The sequence below is a fragment of the Geotrypetes seraphini genome, chromosome 1 (assembly GCF_902459505.1).
Source record: "Geotrypetes seraphini chromosome 1, aGeoSer1.1, whole genome shotgun sequence".
NCBI lineage: Eukaryota > Metazoa > Chordata > Amphibia > Gymnophiona > Dermophiidae > Geotrypetes > Geotrypetes seraphini.
The window spans coordinates 307,432,283-307,452,760 of NC_047084.1; the positions used below are offsets into that span (position 1 = coordinate 307,432,283).

General features: G+C 41.1%; 1 long non-coding RNA gene across 1 annotated transcript in view; it reads right to left on the reverse strand.

Annotated features, from left to right (window-relative positions):
• Positions 1 to 1,491: 1,491 nt before the first annotated feature.
• Positions 1,492 to 20,478, reverse strand: part of LOC117355856 — a 43,370-nt gene continuing 24,383 nt past the window's right edge. Inside the window, exon 3 of the long non-coding RNA XR_004538469.1 lies at positions 1,492 to 2,599. This is a non-coding gene — a long non-coding RNA (uncharacterized LOC117355856). The remainder of the gene's footprint in view (positions 2,600 to 20,478) is intronic.

The window sequence follows — 20,478 nt, forward strand, 5'->3', positions numbered from 1 at the left end:
AATACTCCAGTCTATCCCTGGATAGTTGAAGTCCCCCATCACCATCACCTTTCCGCTTCTGCATACCTGCCTCAGTTCTGCCTCCAGGTCCTGGTCGATTTCTTCAGGTTGTCCTGGTGGGCGGTAGTACAGACCCATTTTAATGTCTGCCCCAGTTCCTCCCTGTAGCTTAACCCATAGTGATTCCAAGCCATCCGCCTGTACAGATTGAGATCTTTAAGTCTGTCCCCATACGCCTTATGACGAAGACCACGCACCATTTTAGTAGCCTTCCTCTGGACCAACTCCATCCTTTTTGTGTCTTTTTGAAGGTGCGGCCTCCAGAATTGTACACAATATTCTAAATAAGGTCTCACCAGAGTCTTATACAGAGGCATTAATACCTCCTTTTTCCTACTGACCATACCTCTTCCTATGCAACCTAGCATCCTTCTAGATTTCGCCATCACCTTTTTCAACCTGTTTGGCCACTTAAGATCATCAGATACAATCTTATCCAAGTCCTGCTCTTCTGTTACCCCCTAAACTGTACCGTTCCTTCGGGTTTTTGTGGCCAAAATGCATGACTTTATATTTCTTAGCATTACATTTTAGCTGCCAAATTTCAGACCATTCTCCAAGTTTTGCTAGGTCTTTCTTCATGTTATTTACACCATCTGGGGTGTCTACTCTATTGCAGATTTTGACATCATCTGCAAAGAGGCAAATCTTACCTGACAGCCCTTCAGCAATATCACTTATAAAAATGTTAAAAAGAACAAGCCCAAGAACAGAACCTTGAGGCACACCACTGGTAACATCCATTTCCTCAGAGCGATCTCCATTGACCACTACCCTCTGTCATCTTCCACTCAACCAGTTCCTGATCCATCACATCACTTTTGGGCCCATTCCAAGGGCACTCAGTTCATTCATTAGACATCTGTGTGAACACTGTCAAAGGCTTTGCTAAAATCTAAATACACCACATCTAGTGTACTCCCTCTATCTAATTCTCTGGTCACCCTATCAAAGAAATTGATCAGATTTGTCTGATAAGATCTACCTCTAGTGAAGCCATATTGCCTCCAGTCCTGTAATCCACCGGATTCTAGAAACTTCACCATTCTGTTTTAAAAGTGTTTCCGTTAATTGGATGCTGGATGGGAGGGCATTTGGTGGACGTGGAGGTGGTGGGGAGAGAGGAAAGGAGGATGCTGGATGGAAGTGCATTTGGTGGATAGGGGGAAATCAAGAAGAGAGGGCAGGGAGGAGAGGAATTGGAGAGCCTCCTTTATTTCTGCTCCAGATCCCAGCATGACTGTTTTCTGCACAAAATTCTGCAAGGCAGTTGCTGAATGCTGCACAGGTGGGGGAATTCTAAGCGAATTCTGCAGTACAAATATGCATAAAATTCTCTGAGGAGTATTACGGTACTTATCCTTCAATGACTATAAAAACCGACAGTCATTTGTGGCTCAAAAAAAGTATTTATCTTTTTTTTTTTTTTTGCTAGGCAGAGTACAATACAACATAAACATCGGTTAAAACAATATACATAGAGGTAGAGCCACAAATGCTATTTTTTAAAATGTTTCTTTGGTTATTGTGTTGTATGTTAATTATTTCCCTTCTGACTGTTAACTACTGTATTATAACAACAGCAATCAGAAATTTCCAAATTCAAAAATCAAATATAACAAGTAGAAAGCATCTAATACCCAGGGATGCATAAGGGGCACATAGAATCAATTAAATAGACATTTATGGGCCATGGTGTGTGTTCAATACACGCATACGCTTGTGATAGCACTGTTTGTTTGCTTTCCCTGTGCAATCCTTCTCACTATGTGTCTGTCAAGCCCATGCTGTGCATTTAACTTCTGTAATTTGTTCCACCCTTGCTTTCTGCTTACATGTAGAAACGGAAAATGTCAGCAGATAAAGACCATATGGCCCATCCAATCTGTCCATTCATACCAACTAATAAGATGCAGTCTCCAGAATTGTATACAGTGCTCCGAATGGGGTCTCACCAGAGTCTTATACAGAGGCACTATCACCTCCTTTGCCTAATTGCTGTTCTTTCATCACTTTCCTTGCCGGACAAGGTGCTGGTCGTGCTTTCCTCACTGACTGGCAGCGAGTGGTCACCTCCTATGCCCCTGCCAGCAGTGTTGGCTAGATTCCTATTTCTTTTGAACATACACAAAGCCTCTCTTATTACCTGCGCTAATTCCATGTTGTTGCCGATGCTGTATGTGTCATCCGAGGTACCGTCCTCTGTCCTCCTGTCCACAGTATTGGCATTAACAAGGTCTTGACCCGTGGACTTACCCGATGTGCTGTATGACTGTGCTTGTCCCATTCACTGGAACACTTAATACTAGCTTTGATGTGCTGGACACCTCCATCGGTGCTCCCTGCAGACGCTGCCTCACTGTCACTGTGCCGTGCGGTTCCACCTGTTTCGTAAGCTCTGCCATTAGGTCGTTGATCTCCTGCTGCTGTTAGGGTTGCCCGATGCCGCCGCTCTCTCTCTCTGTAGTCTTCTTCTGTGATGTTGCCACCTTTTCAGCTTTTGTCGCCCTTTTTGTTGCATTTCTTCATTGCCATTAGACTACGAAGATACAAATTCATTGAAATTGTTATATATATAAACTCGTTCCCTTTCTTGATCCTCCACCCCCATTAGATCAGCCAAAATACCTTTGATTAAATGCTTGAACACAATTGATTATATACTACAGCATTAAAACAACAATTGATTAATTTATTTATTTTTTTATCTACAGTATATGTCAGTACCACACCCATCCATAGCCCAACCTGATCACAATCCAAGTTACCTTGACTCTCTAGATCCATGAATCTGTATGTAGGGTTACCATATGGTGCCAGAAAAAAAGAAGATAGTTTGAGATATCTGGGTTTTACTTCCATTGAACTCAAGTGTAGATAGCGTAGCTGGTTTTAAGAAAGGTTTTTGGAGGAAAAGTCCATAGTCAGTTATTGAGAAAGACATGGGGGAAGCCACTGCTTACCCTGATCGGTAGCATGGATTATTACTACTCCTTGGGTTTTGGCCTGGATTAGTCACCGTGAGAACAGGTTACTGGGCTTGATGGACCATTGGTCTGATCCAGTAAGGCTATTCTTATGTTCTTATGCTCTGATAAAGCCGGCATCAGTAACATTGGAGTCCATTGTTTTTGTTTTGGGTCTGCATTATTTACATCTCTTTGTGCAGCAGTTTCATTGGATTTGCATCATCACACATCAATGACATTGTCTTGCATATGTGAACATTTCTGATTATAGCAGCTATTTGCATTTTAAGCTATTGACTGTTTTTATTATTTGACAATAAACTTTGTATGCTTTGGCATCCAGAATATCGGTTCCACAGTCTTTTTGTTGTTGTTGTTTTGTACTTTATTTATATTCCACCTTTCTCCAAGGCAGGTAACAATCACATCATACACAATAAAATTCACAACCACAACACAAAACATACTGTAATCAAACACAGATCTAGAGCAGTGGTTTTCAACCCAGTCCTCAGGGACCACTTGACCAGTAGGGTTTTCAGGATATCCACAATGGATATGGATGACAGATACTTTGAAAACCGACTGGCCAAGTGGTCCCTGAGGACTGGGTTGAATACCACTGATCTAGAGCAGTGGTTCCCAACCCTGTCCTGGAGGACCACTAGGCCTAATGAATATGCATGAGAGAGATCAGCATATAATGGAGGTGCCAGGCATGCAAATCTGCTCCATGCATATTCATTAGGGCTATCCTAAAAACCCGACTGGCCTGGTGGTTCTCCAGGACAGGGTTGGGAACCACTGCTCTAGAGAATTACAAATTGGGTCTAGGCCAGTGGTTCCCAACCCTGTCCTGGAGGAACACCAGGCCAATTGGGTTTTCAGGCTAGCCCTAATGAAGCAAATTTGCATGCCTATCACTTCCATCATATGCAAATCTCTCTCATGCATATTCATTAGGGCTAGCCTGAAAACCCGATTGGCCTGGTGTTCCTCCAGGACAGGGTTGGGAATCACTGGTCTAGGCACTTCAGGTACTGATGTAACATTGCCTTGGATGAAGACAAGTCCTACAATGATTTCATTGCAAGAAAGGGTTTACTCCATTCCACTGGACTGGCTACAGAAAAGGTATCAGTTCATGCAAGGCTTAGACACAGCTGCTTCAAGTTAGGTACAGTCAAGGCATAGGTATACAATGAGCAAAGAGGCACATAAGGCTGAACCGCAGCTTGCATATGTATAGAGAAGCTGAATGGTGCAATTTCACATGGTCCAACAAAGAAAGTTTATATTTTACGCTCTGCTCCACTGGGAGCCATCCCAACTGTGTTAAATAAGGAGTGACATGCTCAAATTTTGACACACCAAACAACAATTGCTCTGATGAATGATGTATAGTCTGCAAAGTTTGTATATATCACTCTTTTCCCTGGCACTTATGTAGAAGCAAGGTGAAGTACATAAACCATATAGTGAAAATATTTTTACCTTAAAGCTTTTTTACAAGATCTCAGAGACTACATTCAAAATATCAGTTTTAATTCTGAGATTTCCTTAGTCAGCCTCCTCAATGATCTTATACCCTTCTTTTACAAAACTGCAATAGCAGTTTCTAGCACAGAGAGCTGCGCTGAATGGCCCACGCTGCTCCTGATGCTCATAGGAACTCTATGAGCATCGGGACCATCACGGGCCATTCAGCGCGGCTCTCTGCCGCTAGTGCAGTTTAATAGAAGAGGGGGGATAATGTTTTAACTAAAGGCAGTCCCAGAGTTACAGACACCCAATTTATGTATGACTCATACTTAAGAACGTAGTTGTGGCTTCATTTGATGTCACTGAGCAGCATTTCCAGTGGTAAAGACTCCTACACTTCTCCTGTAGCAGATTCAGGAATGGTGTAGGCCATATTACGAACAGTGTGTGGTTATGCATGCTGTACCTTAGAGGGAACATTGGTAGGGCCAGTTGGCCCTTTTGTCAGCTGGGAGCAGAGATAAGCAGCGAGAATCTTTAAATCAGGGGTAGGGAACTCCGGTCCTCAAGAGCCGTATTCCAGTCGGGTTTTCAGGATGTCCCCAATGGATATGCATGAGATCTATTTGCATGCATTGCTTTCAATGCATATTCATTGGGGACATCCTGAAAACCTGACTGGAATTTGGCTCTCGAGGACCGGAGTTCCCTACCCCTGCTTTAAATTTACAAGTTCTGAGTTACATACAAATCTGACTTAACAGCTTTAAAAACTTAACTCGTTCTTAACCCGGGAACTGCTTTTACTCTTTTTATTTCAAATTCATTATACCACATATTTTCTACAAATTCTCTAAAAAATAGAACCATAAGTTGCATTCCCCCATCTGTACGAAACCACGCTAGTGATTTTTAGCACTAGATGCTGTGATAACAGCTCCCATGCTCATAGAATTCCTTTGAGCATCCGTGCTGTTACCGCCACAAAAAACACTAGCACGGCTTTGTAAAGGAGGAGGATAATTCTTTTTTTTCAAAAATTACTCATCTTTAATCAATCTTTGGTACTAGAACATGAATCCACATTTTGGTTTATGCTGTATCATGGATCATTCACTTTTTGTAACATTGCCATCCCCAACTTTAAAGCACAGAGATGGTGACGGTAATTTTTCAAAAAAGGGGATGATCCTTGACACTGCATAAGGCAATACGTGGATTCATGTCAGAGCCCCAAAGATTGATCAAAGATGAGAAATTTTTGAAAAAAAAAATTATGCTATTTATGTTCTATTTTTGAGCGATTTTGTAGAATTTGACAAAAAAGGAGTAGTTAAAACATTATAGGATGAATGAGAAGGATAGCTACAGAAATCTCAGAACCAAAATTGATGTTTTGAGTGTAGCTGCTGAGATCTTGTAAAAGCTTTAAGGTAATGATATTTTCACTGTAAGCTTGTATACATGTCCTAGGTAGCCCTAAGTATACAATATTGCAATAATAAAGAGAACTTAAAATCAAAGTCTGCAAAACTTTCTTGAAATCCTGTATAGTCAACGTTGACTTCAGTTTGCTTAACAATTTTAGTTTATAATAAGAACTCTTGATTACTGCCCTGGGTTCTGAAGAACAGCATACTGTCCAACAAAACCCACGATTGCAAACAGACTGCAGGAGCCGCTATTTCAGCCAACTGCACAGTTGCAGGTGGAATAGAACCTAAACACCTAAAACAGTATACAAAATGGAGAACATTATTTTTTAGCTCACCTTTCAATGTAAAAAAGGTACAACATGCTTATTTTCTTATCTTTTTGCATATGATGCATTTTAATATGATTTGTTTACTGCATTGTGACTTCACTAAATTCAAGTTAATAAATACACATATTTTACTCACATGTTATTACATTACATTACATTGGTGTCTTCTATCCCACCAATACCTTTCAGATCTAGGCGGTTTACAACAAGAATTGGCCTGGGCATTCCCAGGGAGATTACAAGGTTAATAGATATAGTATGCGTCGGGATCTGGGGAGGGTCAATCAGGTTTAGTTAGATCATCTGACATATTTCTTGAATAGTATTTCCTTGGCCTCTAGGAACCACAAAGGTCTACTGTTTGGCAATCTTTTGATCTTCTGTGAAACTTTCACCACCTTTTCCCTTTTGACTATTATCACTGGAGCATTTCTCATGATTCACTTATACTTTCTAGTACAAGGGGCAGCTGAAAAGTTCTCAGCTCAACCATGAAAAGAATGATATGGGGCCATGGAATTTACAAGTTATTCCACAATTTTCTTGACACTTTTTGTTTTATGTCATATCATTGAAACGAAGTGTGGAATAGGTTTCATGGCTCCATAGCTCCACCTCATTTTCTTCTTGGCCGGGCAGCCCTTCCTATTGTCATCTTTGGCTCATTCTGTTCTGATCTAAGAACTCCAGAAAGCGAGTCAAGAAATGTACTGTTAGTGCTGTAAAAAAGGAATTAGATACGTGGATATCAGTTTATTTCTGCTAATCCTTATTTGTGTGCAAGTGCTAGGAATTGGTTCTACCCATGTCTAAGGGCTCCTTTTAGAAAGGTGTGTTAGGGCCTTAACGTGTGGAATGCCATGTGTGCTAGCTGATACCGCCTCCTTTTGAGCAGGTGGTAGTTTTTTAGGTAGCGCGCGCTAAAAATGCTAGCATACCTTTGTAAAAGGAGCCCCAATATTTTCAGTTAGCTTGGAATATAGTCAGGTGCCAGTTCTAGCACTGAAATCATCTTCATCTTTATTATTTCAAACTTGTAAAAGTAACTGTTTTAATTGATAAATTCTGTTCATCAAATTTATAAAGTCTGTCCATAAATTACAACACTTTACAATAGACTCAAAAGCAATTTAAGACTAGAGGTCTTATTTGAAAAAGGATTTTCCCTATTCTGTGTTTATGGAATAGGACCCTATATTTGTAAGGATCGCCAAAGGCTAGACTGTTATGGCTCATCTGTTTACTGTAAACAAAACAAACAGATCTCTTGAGGTTAATGAGGCTGTTGATTAGTGTTTGTTAGTCCCAGCAGGATATCAGGACCCCTGTGTACTGACGAGTGTGGCCTGCTGGTGGGAGGTATTGCCTGTTCAGAGATAGGAAGAGGCTTGTTAGCTGTTGGGCTCATGTTTATTTACAAATGGATAGTCCTGTGGGACTTTTCTTGAGTCTTACTCAAGCAAAATTCTCAATGCCCCATTGTTTCTTTGGAGAAGTATTAGGTTATTATATGACTTCAAACTATTTATGGCATTCCTCTAAAAATAATGGAATCAGAGGTCCATTTGGCATCATGTTGTCTACTGATCATTAAAAAAATATTTTTTTAGGGGGAAAGGAAGGAGAATGGATATATTGCCTTTCTTTGGTTACAATCAATGAGGTTTACATATTATGTACAGGCGTGTGCCATCCTTTGCTCATGTCTTCTTACATACATAGTAAATATAGGCAGAACACAGGAGCCATTTGGAGAGAGGTTTAGAGCTGGCACCCTTGGTTGCCCGTCGAACATCAAAATGTCACTTCTGTAACCAGAGAGTAATTGCTTTTGTTCCGTTTAATATTTTAGGGAGAGATTATGATTATAATTTAAACTTTGGAGAGTAGTACTGGATCTATGTTACTTTTCAAAGCTTGCAACCAGATTGTGTTTTGAAAGCTGATATTTTGATGTTCACTAGTAGCTGTCTGTTGATCATTGTATGTATAATCATAATTTTAAAAACATAGGGCCTGGAGGGGCGCTAGAGGGCGTCATTGGTGATGGCTGCCTGAGCGCGTCGCTCCCGCGCGAGAAGATTTGATAGCATCGATATCGGCATTCTCCCCCTCTTAAAAGTGCGGATTGATCGTTGCTGGACTCAGGGGAACAACATGGCAACCAATAAAACCGGTAAGCGCCGTAGCCTAGAGCCGGTATCGCCCTCAAAACCGCCATTAAAAATAGATGACGTCACCGCGGCCTCCCTCCTCGAGGAGCTTCGTTCTCTGCGATCCCTCATGGCGGACAACAAAACCGTCACAGATGAAATTCTGTCTGAGATCTCCACTTTTAAGGCAGAGTTAACTGATTTAAATAATCGTATGACTATTGCTGAAAATACTATTGCAATGAATTCTGAAAATGTTAAATCTCTGCAGCGCCAAGCCAGGCGCATCACGTTGCTGGAGGCTGAACTAGAAGACCAGGGGAATCGCTCCAGAAGATCGAATTTCCGCATACTTGGGCTCCCTGAAGCGAGGGAAGGGCGTAATATAATAAAATTCTTAGAAGAAACCTTACCGAAAATACTTACCTTAAATTTTCAGCACCCTTTCGAAATTGAAAGGGCACATCGGGTCCCCACGCAGCAACCCAAAGTTCCTGGAAAGTACCCCAGACCAGTTATAGTTCGTCTGCTCCGCTACAATCAAGTCCTTGAAATAATGCAGCAGGCTAAACTACATGCTCCAATCAAGTTTGAAAGCCACTCACTCTTGTTTGTTCCAGATTTATGTAAGCAGACAGCTAAGGCTCGCAAACAACTCCTGGAATACAGACCACGCCTGAAGCAAATGGGAGCTAAATTTGGGATGTTATACCCTGCTAAGCTCAGAATTACTTACAATAACTGCACAAAGGACTTCACCAAACCTGAAGAACTGGCGGATTACCTGGAAAAGCTGGCTCCTAGCAGTATAGACAATACCTAAGAACTGCTGTCCACTTTTCTCCTGCTTACATTGCTTTGCATTTGCCCTTTCTTAATTGCTTTCCTGATGGTAATGGGGGTCTATGCTGATAAATGATGTCTTTATGCTATTTCTGTTCTAGTATCTTCTTGGGCGGGAGGTGCGCTGTGGCGTATCCCGTGAGCCCACTATCCCATGATTAACTTCTGGTGTTATAATGAGCTGTTTTTGTTGTTGCTCTCTGCTCGTGGTTGCCCAATGTCAGTCATATATCTTGTTCAATGTTTACAGATGATATACTCCTTACACTTCACAATTGTTCATCTTGATGCTGTATCATTTATAACTTAACATGCCTTTACAATGCATAACGCTTAATGTTAAAGGACTTAATAACCCGATCAAAAAGAAAAAAATTGCTAATTATATTTCCTCATTTAATGCTGATGTAATTTGCTTACAGGAGACTCACCTCACTGAAATTGAAGCTAAAAAATGGTCTTTCTCTTGGGCTCATCCAGCCCTTTATTCTCCTGCTTTAGGGAAGAAAAATGGAGTATTAATGTTCATCAGAAAGAGATCTGACATCAATATTCTCTCTCACTGCACTGAGATGTAAGAATTCAGATTATGTCTATATACGGTCCTAATGTGGATGATGAAGTTTTCTTTATTGAACTGGCAGATCAAATTAACATGTTCAGAGACTGCCACTATATCATATGTGGGGACTTTAATGTTATCCAAGATCCCATTAAAGACAGAAAATCCTTAATAACCTACAAAAAATCTAAAAATTGGCATTATCTGCAGGATCTTATAACCCAATTTAAACTTGTGGATTCTTGGACAGTCCTGCATCCTAATGATTCAGACTTCACGTTTTACTCCTCGCCCCATAACTCCTACTCGAGGATAGACTACTTTTTGCTGAGTCCCTCATTAGTTCGTAATATACAATCCACTGTCATCAAAGAAATTAGTGTCTCCGATCACGCACTAGTTCAACTTCATCTCTCTGATATTGGAATCACGCTTACTAATAGACAATGGAGGTTCAACAATTGTCTTCTACAGGATGATAATTTCCGCACATATTTGTCCACTGCTCTTGCTGAATATTTTGAACATAATTCGTATTCAGTTACTAAACCAATATATGTATGGGATGCCTTTAAAGCGTTTGTAAGGGGTCTTATTATATCATATTCTGCGTCAAAAAAAAAAATTGACTTGAAGGAATCTCGTGACTTAGAGTCTGATATAAAGAAGCTAGAAGAGAGACACAGATTGAATCCAACAGATATGGAGATCTTAGGACAACTTCAAGCACTCAGATACTCATATAATGTAGCCCTGAGTAAGACAGCTGCTAAACAAGTTTTCTCTCAATATGCATCTTACTATACTGACTCAAACAAATGTGGCCACAGTTTAGCCAACTATCTCAAGGGCAAAAAAGACAAAACAAACATCACGGCTATACAGACCCCTGATGATAATATTATTCAAGACCCAAAAAAGATTCTCTCCGCTTTTCATTCCTTTTATGAAAAATTATACACATCTGAGGTGGACCCTGGGAGAGACGTGTCTGCTTTTCTCTCTACTTTACCACATTCCGTTGTGGAAGACTCTGATAATATATCCTTATGTCAACCTTTTGTTGTTTCAGAATTGCTTTCAACAATTTCTTCTATGGCAAAGGCCAAAACGCCTGGACCGGATGGTCTTACAACAGAGTTTAACTCTGCCTTTCATGACATACTTCTGCCACATATGCTTCACTTTTTTAATTATTTGATTACCACTGGAGAAGTTAGCGGATCATTCACGGAGGCTACCATCATCGTGCTTCCTAAGCCAAATAAAGACCCCTTGAAGGTATCCAACTACAGACCTTTATCAATGATAAACACTGATGCGAAAGTGTTTGCCAAATTGCTAGCGACCAGACTTCAACCAGTACTGAATAAACTCATATCTATGGATCAAAATGGATTTCTAGCCAATAGGTTATCCACCAACAACGCTCGCACTCTTATCAACGTGATTGCCCATGCTGACACCATACCAGACCCTCTGGTAGCTATGAGTCTAGATGCGGAGAAGGCCTTTGATAGGATCGAATGGTCCTATCTATTTCAAGTCTTAAAATGGTTTGGCTTTCATGAAGACTTCTTGACTACTCTAAAAGTCTTATACTCTGCACCGCAAACAAAAATTTTTATTAACGGCCTTTTTTCCACTTCTTTTTCCCCATCTAGAGGGACGAGGCAGGGTTGTCCACTGTCGCCTCTCTTGTTTAATTTGGCGCTGGAACCTCTACTTATTGCACTACGTACTGATTCAAGCATCAAGGGAATTCAGTGCAAGGACAGAGAAATCAAATTATCAGCTTATGCTGATGACGTCCTTCTATATGTGACTGCAGATTCTTTAGTCCAGGTGTTAAAGATTATAGACTCATATTCTTATATTTCGGGTTATAAGTTAAACATCTCTAAGACTGAAGTAATGCCGCTTAACTCACCAGAGTCTCATGCTGTTGTACAGAAACTTGGTTTACAATGGTCGGGACGGAAAATTAAGTACCTTGGAGTTTTCTATGCACCAACAATTGAGGAAACACTCACCTTAAACTCGGATCTGTTAGTTTCAACTGTAACGAAACTCACAACTCATTGGTCTCCTTTACGCCTTTCTTGGTGGGGGAGACTTGAGACGATCAAAATGATGATCACACCAGTGGTGAACTACACATTGAGTATGATTCCTGTTTATTTCCCTTCATCCACATACAAACGCATAGAGTCTATACTCACCAAATTTTTATGGAATAACTCTACTCCTCGTATCAGTTTACAAAAACTTAAAAGAGTAAAAATGGAAGGTGGGGTTAAATTCCCTAGCTTTTATGACTACCACACAGCGATGATTTTGCGTCAAAGCTCACAATGGATATTAAGTTTAAGTTCTGCTGTTGATCCTTCCTGGATGTCATTGGAATGCACATCTGATGTTTCCCAAGGAACTTTTTATTCCACCTTTACAGAACCTACCGGTATCCCGATCAGCGAACCGGTTCGGTCTTCCAAACAAGCTATCAGATTACTAGATAAGTTGATGGAAGTGAAGTGGTCTGACACCTCCTATGTCTACATATGGAATAACTCTAAAATTAAAATTCAAGGCAAAGTCGTCAATTGGCCTTCTTGGAAAAGGGCTGGCATAGCCTTTTTAGCTCACTTGTACTCCGATACTTCTTGGATTCCTTTTGAGAAAATATGCAATGATTATAATATTCCTTCTTCACATCATTATAGATGGTTACAGCTTTGCCATGCCATCAAAGCAGGATATAATCTGAAAGATATTAAAGACGCTAAACCTTCTATTTTGGGGCTTCTTGAGCAAATAACAATTAAACCCAAAGGTCAAAATGCTGCATGGTACTCTTTACTTCTAAAAATACGATATGATACGTCCTTAGGTATCTGGGATGTATGGTCGATCGACTCCGGTGTAACTCTACCTCATAATTTGCGCCCCAAAATATGGAAAGAAGTGAATACTGCTTTACATTCATCTTCTATTCTTCAATCAGTGTACTTTTTCTTGCATAGAGCGTTTTGGACCCCATATAAGTTGTCCAAACTACCCAACTCAGAGACGAAAAGCTGCTGGTCATGTAATAAAGATCGAGGAACCCTTGATCACATGATATTTACTTGCCCACCTATTAAAACGTTCTGGTCTCAAATATGGGTAACAATATCCAAGATTGTAGGCATAAGTGAACCAATTACTTTAGCTATACTACTCTACGGTAGATATGGATTACAAATACCTTTAGATGATTCTCTTGCCAAACTATTCAGATGTTTAACTCTGATTGCCATTAAGCTCATAATTACTAATTGGAAACAGGCTGATAATCTGTCTTATGCTTTGTGGTGGAATACAGTCTGTTTGTACATGAGATATGAGAGAATATTCGCTGAAAAACATGGTTCAATTGTTTCTCATGATACTGTCTGGCTTCCCTTAACATTGTATTGTAAGGTACCGACTACCGATGTTTAAACTGACATCATTGATATATTATACTGTGTTTTCCATTCGCCTGTATTGGATTCTTGACTGACATTTGTTTGTTTACCACGATTGTTTTGACAATTCTCTTCTCACTGACTTATTATTGTGCATTATGACTTAGCTATGTATTCTTCTTTTGTTTCCTTTGTACTTTAAAACAATAAATATATTGAACTTAAAAAAAAAAACATAGGGCCTGTTTTACGAAGCCGCACTAGCGACTGCGTTGCGGTAACGGCCCCAAAGCCCATAGAGATTTAAAGGGCTTCGGGGCTGTTGTTGCGCGGCTTCGTAAAACAGGGGGATAGACGTCCAAAAAGTATCCTAAATCAGCACTTGGACATCCTAATCGTCAGGTACATTTGCTAGATGGCATATATAGAATTACTGGTCCCCTGTACTCTGAAATTCTCGTCTTTGGCACAATGGTTGGGCAGAAAAATTAAAGGTCTGTGGCCTCTCTTAGAGACTAAACCATGTTTTCAGGATCTAGACTGCAAAATAGAGTTTTCAAGAAATCAGAATTTTACATGATTGTGTTGTATAAAGCAGTGGTCCAGTGCGGAAAAGAGGCTGGTGGGGCAGTATTCATGTGCATATTCCTCGCAGGAGAAGGATTGAGTTATATACATTGACCACATGTGAGACTGTGGGGATAATGTATGTGATGACCTGTCCCAGCAGGTTGGCTTATATTGGCCATATGGCCAGGAAGTTTAAAATAAGACTGTTTGAACATTGGTTCTAACATCATCCATAGAAAAGAAATTGATGTGCTAATATGCCACTGTGTGGACAAGAAACATGAGTTTGATGGGCTCAAATGTAGTATTTTAGAACATATTCCAGCCACAGATAGGAGGGGTGACTTAAAACGGAACCTAAACCAACATGAACAACGATGGATTTTTTTTTTCCTTAATACCTTATGGCCGAAGGGCTTAAACCAGCATGTGGAATGGTGTGCGTTTTTTTCTTTTAAGTTTCAAGTTTTATTTAAAATTTGATTAAACACCTATCCAAAATTCTAGGTGATTTACAATGATAAAAAGGGGAGGACAAAATCTAAAGCAATGGACATGTACATTCAGGACACATAGGGCTTCTTTTACGAAGCCGCGTTAACGGTTTAACGCGCGTAATAGCGTGTGCTAATTTGCCGGCCGCACTAGCCGCTACCAACTCCTCTTGAGCAGGTAGTAGTTTTTCGGCTAGCGCGGGGGGTAAGCGCATGCTAAAAAGTACGTGCGATAAAGCCGCTAACGCGGCTTCATAAAATTAAGTCTGTTTTAGGCCTAGGGTGCTAGTCGCCCAAAGTCAGCAGTGTTCAAAGTCCATTCTTGAAAAATATGTCCAAATTTTTTCTTTCGAAAATTATTTCTACATCCAGCCGTTTGATCATCCAGACCGTTAGTACATTTATATTTATACTACATTCTCATCGAAAAAATTGTCCAAGTCCCAAATCCCTAGAACAAGACCTTCATTCTTTGAAATGTTAATTTTGTATTTCCCCTGATAAAAACAAAAACTGTGGATACAGATGTTCTGGAGATAATTTATTAAACACTGACATATAAAACCATGAAAATTCAAATAGAAAAGTACAATGATAAAAAATACTGTGATAAAAATCCAACCGGACCCTACACGGTCCGTGTTTCGGCGAACACGCCTTCCTCAGGGGTCCAATGGTTTGCAACCTCACATATAAAGAATTGGACAAGCTGATGTAGATTTTAGCAAAGCCTTTGATAATGTTCCTCACAGGCGTCCCAAAGTAATGGACTGAGTCAGGAACTAGGTAAGTAGAAAGTGACAGAGGGTAGTGGTTACTGGAGAAAGGGAGGAAAGGGATATTACCAATAGTGTACCTCAAGGTTTGATTCTTGGACTTGTTCTTTTTAACATTTTTGTTAACGATATTGATGAAAGGCTGTCTGATAAGATTTGTCCCTTTACAGATGATTCCAATATCTGCAATAGAGTAGGTACCCTTGATGGTGTTGATAGCATGAGGAAGGACCTAGTGAAGCTTGTCAGCTAAGATTTAATGCTAAAAAATGGAAAATCATCCATTTGGGCTGCAAAAACCCAAGAGAACAGGTTAGGGGGTGAAGAACTTTTGTGCACAAAAGAGAAGCGGGACTTGGGTGTGCTAGTATATGATGATCTTAAGGTGGCCAAACAGGTTGAAAAAAGGCAACGATGAAAGCTATGAGGATATTTAGAATGCATAGGGAGAGGTATGGCCAGTAGAAAAAAGGAGGTATTGATGCCCCTGTATAAGACTGGTGAGACTTCATTTTAGAATATTGTGCACAATTCTGGAGATCGCGCCTTCAAAAAAATATAAACAGGATGGAGTCAGTCCAGAGAGAGGTTACTAAAATGGTTGGTAGTCTAAGTTATAAGGTGTAGAGGAATAGACTCAAAGATCTCAATATGTATACTTTGAAGAAAAGGCAGGAGAGGGGAGATATGATAGAGATATTTAAATATCTACCTAGAATAAAGACGTTTGATGCAAGTCTCTTTCAATTGAAATGAAACTCCAGAGTGAGAGGTCATGGAATGAAGTTAAGAAGTGATAAGCTCATGAAAGAGTGGTAGATGAGTGGAACAGTCTTCTTGTAGAAGTGGTAGAGACAAAGACTATGTCTGAATTCAAGAAAACATGGGACAAGTATGTGGGATCTCTCAAGGAAAGGATGAGGCAGGTTGGATGGGCCATTTGGCCTTTATTTGCTGTCATGTTTCTAAATCTTAGCACTCATCTCTACTGTGCCCCAAATTTTGGGCACCCAAATTTGCAAGACCTATATAGAATCTGGGGGTGTATGAACATCTAATCTGGTATTTAGTAGAATATTATGGATTCACTTTTGATGTATTGTTTTGATATGTAGGTTGAGTTTTTTCATCAAATTCACTCCCCAGTTCAGCCTTTACTCTCCCTATGGATATAACCCCCCACCAAGCCACTGCTGAAAGTAAAAATTTCCTATCCACAACATCCCACAAGTTCTTACTCCCTTTCATTCCCAACTTCCACTTTTAGCTCAGAGAGGGCCTACCTGCAATCCTGCAATCCCTGGTGGTCCAGCTCGGGGTTATGGTGATAGAAGTGGCTGTGAATCCAAAATAGTACTGTAAGTACTGCTAGGCCACAGTGAGAGGTCACAGCAGCCATTTTAGATTCATAGCTGCTAGGGGGTGGATTGAGTAGGCATTGTTCCTGCCCCTCTCTCCCACTTGATCCACCAGGGACCTCGAGTACGCCCAGTGGGCCTATCTTGGGTTAGAAGTGGGGGTGGTGATGGGAATAGGGGATCTTTACTCTTCAGAGGTGGGCTTGGAAGGGGCTTTGGACCACTGGAATAGGGAGACTGGGGAGCAGAGGGAAACTGGACATATTTTTTTATTTAGGTCCCGGACAATATTTAATTCCAGGGCCCTCGTTGCTAAGACTTTTGAGCTATCCTAAATTCATCCTCTTAGCTAAGTGGGGCTGGAACTGAATATTGCTAGCACTCACATAGTAGCCAGTTCCTTTCCAGTGCCCTCCCCCCCCCCCCCCCCCAATAACATAGCCCAGTTAAATGCTGCTGAATATTGATGGCAGGGCAGCCCCAGGTGATTTAAGCTGGCAGGAGCCTCTCCTGTCTGCTTTAGTTGCTTTGAATATCAAGGCCTACAGTATTATGATTTCACTAGTCTTTAAGCCCGTTACATTAACGGGTGCTAGAATAAATGTCTGTCCCTTTGTCTCCTTAGCCGCTGTCTGTCTTTTTTCTTTCTCCCTCTCTCTCTGTTTGACCGCTGTCTTTTTTTATTTGTCTCTCTCTTTTTTGCCACTGTCTGTCTCTCTGGCCTCCTGTGTGTCAGTAATTCTTTCTGTCTGTCTCTCCCTGACCCCCTGTCTGTCTTTCTTTCTCGTTCCTTGGCCGCTGTCTGTCTGTCTCTCTGGCCCCCTGTCTGTTTGTCATTCTTTCTGTCTGTGTCTCTCCCTGGCCCCTTGTCTGTCTTTCTTTCTATCTCTCTGTCTCTCTCCCTGGCCCACCCTGCCTATCTCTCTCTGCCCCCCCCCAGAAAACCAAGATTGCTGCCTGACCCCAAGCACACCCCTCCCCCAAAGCAGCCCCTTTTCCCTCTCCCCCTCCACTTCCCTGTGCAGCAGTAGCAGTTGGATGCCTCGCAGCACCTCGGACACCCTCCTGCCATTGCTCTCACCACCGCACATGCCGCACATGTAACACAGTGCTCCACGTAGCTCTCGGCCAGGGGCGCAGTCACGCTAGCCTATTGCCGTAGGAGCGCGTTTTGCTGCGGGCCAGGCTCTGGGAGAGCTCACGCAGACCTGCATCACGAAAAACAGCACTACCGGCCAAAGTTTATTTTTAAAGTGTAAAGCTGCTGCGGCGGCTCCTCGCACTATCGCTGTTTGCGTCGGAAGCCTTCTCCGACGCAGGTGTGGCTAATGAGAGGAGCCGCCGCAGCGGCTTTAAACTTTAAAATAAACTTGGGCCGGTAGTGCTGTTTTTCCTTGATGGAGATGTGCGCGAGCAAGGAGGCGAGCCCTTTTCAAGGGGGCAAGACAGACTTCTGAGGAGCTTCGGAGGCTGTTAGCCCCGCAGAGAGTGAGCGGCCGTGCCAGCCCCGCTCTCCCTCTCAGCTTGCAGCAGCGGTGGTAAGCCCGATGCGTGTAAGCGCGTAGGTCAGAAGCGGAAGACGGGCCTCAGCGTTTTGTAGGGCCGGGTCTGGCGTCGCCGTGTAGGGCGGAAGCGGGAGGTGGGTCCTCAGCACCCCGGGCGGCGTCTGGCATCGCCGTGTAGGGCGGAAGCGGGAGGCGGGTCCTCAGCACCGGCCGACTCGTGGCGCCGGCCCCCAGGAGTTCGAGGCTGGCGGCGGACATGGCTGGCGTGGCATGGTGGAGGAGGAAGAGTTCGGTGACGTTTAACCCGCGCATGCACACTCTTATTTTCGCGACAGATCAGGGAACACGGTTTTTTTAGTGCGCATGCGCGGCCTATCATTTTATTATATTAGATTATTACTCCATTGTATCCTCCACATGCGTCAATAGTTTCTCCATTGTCCCCCAATCCAAAAATCAAATTCTAGTGTGAAAAAAATAAGTTTTCAATAAAATTTTAAATTTCTTTAAACCATATTGGCTTGCCTTCGTAGATTCCCACTGTGCAGTAGAGGTATGTGGAAGAGCCATTCTCTGATCCTGCAGATATCTGAGAACCCTTGCATGGGTGTAAAGAATGGCTACATTACTCAGGTATAATATCATCTTCTCATAATATGATTGAACAATTTTCTTTTAATGTGTTAACACGTTCTTCCTGAAATCCTATTTTTTTTTATTTCCTACAATCATGGGCTGTCTGAAAATGAAAAATGTGGAAAAGGTTATCTTATCAGGCTGTTAAGTGGGAAGGAAAGCTTGGCCTCCCTGATACAGGTTTCCCAGTCTTATCAACATTATAGGAAACTTTTGAAAACATATTTGTTTACACAGTTTTGGGGGAATGATACGAGGGGCTGCTGAAAATTTTTCAGCCCATCCAAGAAGAGAATGACGTGGAGCCATGAAACTTATAAATTATTCCACACTTTTCTTGCCACATTTTGTTTCAATGAGGCAAATGCATCTTATAAATGGGCACAATTATAGGGAAACCAAGCCATTGTGACATCACCGATGAGGCTGGCTCTTAGTCATAGGTGGACCGAGGCATTATGACATCACATCACAATTTGAGGGGCCGCTGAAAATTTCACAGCACAGCCAAGAAGAGAATGATGTGGCGCCATGAAACTTACAAGTTATTCTACACTTTTCTTGACACTTTTGTTTTATTTCATATCATTGAAAGAAAAAGTGTGGAATAACTTATAAGTTCCATGGTTCCACATCATTCTCTTCTTCGTTGGGCTGAGAAATTTTCAACAGCCCCTCATATTGATTGAATGTTAATCTGTATTATTTAAATATACTGTATACTTTGCTGTAAATGTACAGTTTTCTCTTAAGTGAACCACATAGAACTGTAAGGTATTTGTGGGATAGAAATATAGTGTTATGTTATATTATATTATGTTTATGAGCAACATTAAGAATTCTATACTGCATTGGTAACCAATTAAAAAAGGAGAGGTCATATGATCATACTTTCATGTGTTTCCAAATACTCTCAAAGTTGCATTCTGCAATGGTTGCAGACACTTGATATTATAATGAGATGTACTTGCATAAACCATGTTTCCATAATCAAGATGGGAAAAAAAGCATGTAATAAGGTATACGGAGCTGCTTCACTAAAGAAATGCTTCACTGATCTAATTATTAGTACCCTCACGTTTTAAGTTAGAATTCCTTTTGAGGCATAACAACTGTCTACATATATCAATCAACATCTCATAATAGGTTTCAAATTATAAAAAAGAAAATAATGAGAAAGAAACTGAAAACACATCACATATACATTGACCTATGGTGAAATAAAAAAGGCACTTTGGTAAAAAGGACTCTCTCATTTCATAGATAAGGAATGATAAAGAACTGGAGCCAGATGAAGTTTACAAACATTTATGAGATCAAATAGGCCCTATTTAATGAGATTATAACTTGGGGAACCATGCATTTTCTTTTTAACAAGCAACTATTTTAGGTGTTCCAAAAGAAGTGCAAGATCCAAACAATTGCTCATCGTATAGGCCAATATCTGTATTTAATCTGGGCTACAGAATTTTAAGAAATTGTTGAGAAACTACATTGAGGGCTCCTTTTACAAAGGTTCGCTATTGTTTTTAGCGCACGCACCGGATTAGTGCATGCTACTCGAAAAACTACCGCCTGCTAAAGAGGAGGCAGTAGTGGCTAGCGTGCGCAATTCCGCGCATTAAGGCCCTAACGCACCTTTGTAAAATGAGCCCTGAGAAATATAAGGAGATGCTGAAAAATTCTCAGCCCAACTAAGAAAAGAATGATGTGGATAAGGTTTAATCAATGATCGGAAACAATGTCAAAACATAGAATTTCATTTCTGCAAATTGGCACTTAACAAAATAAGATAACACCCTTTTCAGCTACAGTGGCATAATAACATTCAGAATTTAGGAAGTTGGTTGGTTGGG